The sequence below is a fragment of the Prosopis cineraria genome, unplaced genomic scaffold, assembly GCF_029017545.1.
Source record: "Prosopis cineraria cultivar Desert tree isolate PC_DT_omini unplaced genomic scaffold, ASM2901754v1 PC5, whole genome shotgun sequence".
NCBI classification, from domain to species: Eukaryota; Viridiplantae; Streptophyta; class Magnoliopsida; order Fabales; family Fabaceae; genus Prosopis; species Prosopis cineraria.
Window position 1 is genome coordinate 2,343,862 of NW_026555336.1, and position 5,467 is coordinate 2,349,328.

Below are 5,467 nucleotides of genomic sequence, written 5' to 3' on the forward strand. Positions count from 1 at the left end.
TGATAAGAATTATAGATAATCTTGATACATTTACCTGATTTAGGGTGTTTGGTTGAAAAAAATAAAGGAAAGGCCATTACATGGGTTCTAGATTACATCATATACTGTAATTGGGATTACATCGCCAGACCTATGTAATCTAGATTACATGATGGCAAAGGACACCCATGCCCTTCTTCTTCTTGTTGACTCCTCCATGGACCAACTCCACCAACAACACTCCTCTATGGACCAACTCTTGCAATGGCGACGCTCCTCCACAGACCAACTCCTCCATTGACAACACTCACAAAACTCCTTTAATGGCAGCACTTGTCAACCAGAATCATGGATCTGAATCAAAACCATAATCTCAGCCTCGTTCATTTGTGTTTTTCGATCATTAACACTCCAAGCTTCAATCACTCGTTCATCTTCTTTTAATCATCTCCAGATCTACTCGCTTTTTTTTCAAATTTATTTCTTTCTTTCCCTATATTTATTGGCCATATAAGGAAGATGAAGGAGGAAATATGTTAGGGGACACAGAAGCAGAATGGTGCTAGTTTAGGGACAGAATTCTGAAACATAATAAAAATACAAGAATAAAAAGAAAAGGACAAAATTTATGATGAAAGTAAAGAAAAAAAGAAAATAAACAATGAGATAATGATCAAGGATAAGATCCTCTAGAGCACCTATCTCTAAGGACCTCAACCTTCGAAGACACTACAAGAGTTGATCATGCTCTTGATCAAGTTTGTTTCTCACAAGAGATGCTACCAAAAGTACTAAGGCTCACAAGAGTTATAAATTTTAAAATAAATAATTTCATTCAACTTCTATTCTGTTTACAAAAGGGAGCATGCCTAATATATATATAGGCTCATAGAGAAGACTATTTTTTAAATTTAAAACCCTAATTTCCTAATACTAAAAGGAAAAATAATATAAAATAATGAGAAAATATTTAGTCACATAATTTAGGAGATGTGATCCTAAAATTATGGAATTACAAAATTTAGAAATTAATAATATAATTAATTCTAATTTTTGACTAGACTTAAAATAGGAAATCAAATCAAAGGACCATTAAAATAGAAAATAATTTAGGAGACAATCAAAGGATCATAAAGAATTTAAAATCATGTCACCCTTAACTTCTTCACTAGTGTTTCATGCCTCCTTACTTGCAAAAGGCTCATCTTGTAGTCTTCCTTGCATTGAACTAAGATTTGCTTCTCTTAAGCTTGGCTCTTCATGAATTTAGATCTTCAGCACATTATATACGTATACATGCTCTCCTTTGGGCTTGAGAGGAGTGCCTCAATGCTCTCTTAGTTCTTGAACTTTTTGCACAAGACTAAACAAGGCTTGCTTCATAACTTTAATTTGGACTCTTGTCATTAGACCTCCAATATGTTATAATGAGTCATTAGGTATGTTAGATTGAAAGTATTGGACTCCTTATTTCTTGCCTTGAGCTCCTTCCATGTCACCATACTCATGATTACCATACTCAAGTTTTGCTGCTATTAATGCCATATCATCCATACCATGGGGTCTATCAAAAGAGAAAAGGGCAAAAGTGATGGGTCTTGTTTTGCCACAGAGGATTGGAGATACAAGGAAGCAATGGGTTTTCTTCCAAGGGCTTTTTTATTCTTTTACTTTTATTTGTATTTAATTAAATATAAAAAATAAATTTATTTTTATCATTCCTAATATCAAACCAAATAAACTTATGTAATGACATTACATTCCATTTCATTTCCTATCCATTACATTTTATTACATTTTATCTGATCCTATGAACCAAACAGGCACTAAATGAATACTAGAGTAAATGCTAATTTCATTTTAAAAAAGAATTCAAGTATTATAGCACCTTTTTACAACTTGTTTGGATATCCTTCCACAATCAATTAAATGTAACAAAATCATGGTTTTGGTAAAGAAAAAACCCGAAACAGCCCTATTTTTTTATGCAATTGATTATTTTACATCAAATCACGTTTTGACCTAAGCAGGAAAGAAGAGCTTTAAGTAATTGACAACATTTGTAAGTGTAATTATTGTCAGTCAAAATTTTTAATCTACCAGATGAGAGCCTGGTTAACACGTGAATGCCTCTGTTGATCACTTTTTTATCTTCACAAAAGAGCGAACTCATGCCACGGTTTATGTCTCTTCTCCACCTCTGACTTCTGTTCTTCGTGGTCCTTTTTATTACAATATAATATAGCATTAAATTGAAATTATAAAAGGCTCTTCTATTTTTAATATAATTTTCATAATTAATCACATATATGTTAAGTATTATACAAATATAAACTGGATCATTATTATACATATTTTATTTGTTAAAACAAATTTAATAAATATATAATTATGTTATATTTATATCTTAAATGAAAATATTTTTATGGTAATTTATACATTTAAAATTGATTCTGGCTAAATTATTCATATATCTTTAATTCTATCAAAATTAATTTTAAAAAAATAATATCTAAAAATGCATTATATTTAAAAAAAAGTAGTATTATACTCTTTCCATTCAATGTAATAAGAAATTTTTTAAGTATTATATTATATTAAAAATTATAAAGTATTTTGAATATTTTAATGTGCATGTAATTAATAATATTTTTTAAAAATGTCCTTAATTAGACGTTGTAATTAATAATATTTTTTAATTGAGACGTGATTATTAAACAAGAGTAAATATAAAAAAATATGTAATTTTAATATCATTAATTAACTTATTGGAAGTGTAAATTAGTAATACTCTTTTCGTTAAAAAATATAAATCATTTTTTAGGGTTATATTTAAAAATGTAAAATATTTTTAGTATTTGAAAATATAAATCATTTTCAAAAGGGTTAAATGCAACAAAGCCCTGTGATGAATCAAAGAAATATTGCTTCGGATATCTGGCGTAGTATCATGAAGACGTGGGACAACTTTCAATTGGGTTTGGGGAAGCGAATCTGTTTTGGGCAGCAAACAAAATTTTGGAATGATAATTGGCCTACTGCTAGGGTGCCTTTAAGGCAATTTGTTGATTGTAGTAATGGTCCTTTTGATGAAAATGAACGGGAGGCTGACTTTATAACTCCCTGGGGAGCCTGGGATTGGAGAAAAATGGGGCTTTGGTACCCCTTAACATTGTTAGTCAGGTTACTAGTGTGAGAATTTTGAGAGAGAGAGAGAGTGATGATAAACACATATGGCTCCCATCCACTGATGGGGTTTATAACATTAAATCTGCACATAAATTTATTTTTGCAGGTAGTGGAGGCCAACGTGACAGCTTTAGGAAAAATCAATGGAGATGGCAAATCCCTGAAAAATCAAGACTTTCTTATGGCTTCTCGATCATGACAGACTCCATATAGGCGATCTGAGAGTAAAAAGAGGATTAGAAGGTGATGGCAAGTGCCCCTTTGGCTGTGGAATGACCGAAACCAGTATGCATATCATTAGAGATTGTAACCAAGCACAAGAAATATGGAAATGCTTAATTAAACCAAATTGTTGGCAACCTTTTCTTGTCTCTGAAGGTTTGGATTGGATCAAATGGAAGAAGGTTTAGATTGGATCAAATGGAATTACAAGTCTAAACCTGGAAACTTAAGCACAAACAAGGCACGATGGCTTTCATTATTTGCTTATGTTTGCTAGGAATTGTGGACTAATAGATGCAACAAGCTTTTTGGGGAGTAAGATTACCAGGAGATTACCAACGGTGCTTCCAGATGTATTTATAAAATAGCAGCAAATAACTTGTTCTGTGAGGTTTTTAATGCTCAAAGTAATAATATGGGAAATCCTCCTCGAAGTCACAATGTAAATGTGGATTGCGTATTTCTTTATAGTGATGGTTCTGTGTTGAATAATGTTGCCTCATGTGAAGATATATATATATATATATATATATATATCTTCAATTTAGTTACACCAGTTCCTTAAATCCTCAATAGCATCCTTCTTCCTCTTACTTCTAGTGGAGCCTTCACTTGTAAAATATAACCATAGGGGTGAGTTGAGAACTCAGTGACTAAATAATCAAATCTATTTACAAGCATATAAGAATAGCATATAAGTGTGTGAAGTGCAAGTAAAACATTTATTTGATGCTCATCAAACACGTGATTATCATACAACAACTCATACAATGCATGATCAACACTTTCCCTTTTATATTCTCCTTATTTTCTCTGACTAAATCTGTGGGTTAACAATACATATGAGCAAATTAATGTGACTGGACTGGCTCAAGCTCATCAATCATGGGAGGTAGTCTCAGCTAAAGATACTTTCACCCATTTTGAACCACAGATTCTCCCTTGTCTCAAATATTCAGGATGTCGTATACCCAACCTATCTCAAATAGTACTGGAACTCCACAATGCCATTGTACCCTATGGATTTTATATAATATCCTCTGATAGCTCTAGGATGAACTTCCACCCTCTCACAATGATCATGCTCATGCCATTTTAATCAGAAACATAATTCTCATGATGGATAATTATATAACATTTAGTAACATTTCAATTTGCATCTGATTCCACACTTGTTTACAAATACAAGAAATAAAAGAGTTTTAAGCATAGGATAATAATTTATATCAATTCCACCTCACATAAATTTTCTAGAACATAAATAAATCATACATAGTTCAAATCTTTCAAACAGAGTGTGTATATGTGTGTGTGTGTGTGTGTGTTTTTTTTTTTTTGCAAACCCATAGCTACTCAAATATACAAGTAAAATGATTAAACGTTCGGTTACCTCAACTTTTTTGGTTACAAAGAAGGGTTACCATAGAAAATTATTAACTCCACGAGGGTCCACTAGTTTAAAGAGGCTCAATTAATATTTACTCTATTAAACACTAATAATTAACACTTATAACACACTCCAATTAATTTCATTTAACACCCAAAAACTTAAATAATATTGATTCTTTACCCACATTACTCCCAATCTTCTAATTCTCACCTAGGGTTCGTCCAAACCATAATCAAAAATTTTAAATTATAATAAAATCCATAAATCTAGGTTTAGAAGCTTGATTTAATTCCCCAAGGCCCTAACTAAGCCAATGAGTTCGGTCAAAACTCAAGGAAAACTAAAATCAACTCTCACTCTACCCAAAACTATCAAGAATTTGTACAAAAGGGAAAGGGAGAGGGATAGGAAGCTTATCAAATTGTGCAGTAAGCTCATAATGCCTCCAAAATGCTTACAAAATAAAGCCCTAGCAGCCATGAGCTCACTCTCAATTGCCCTTTTTGTTTTCTCTCTTTTTCTCTTCTAAAATCAGATGCGGCTTGCGTATGATTTAACGTAGAAATTAGTCGTTGCTCCATGGCACATGGCATAGCAAGCCCATCTATTGCTTTTGGCTACCCTCTCAAGCCTAATTAATTGACCTGAACTCCATCCAAGCTTATTTTCAAAGTTGTCTAGAGGTCG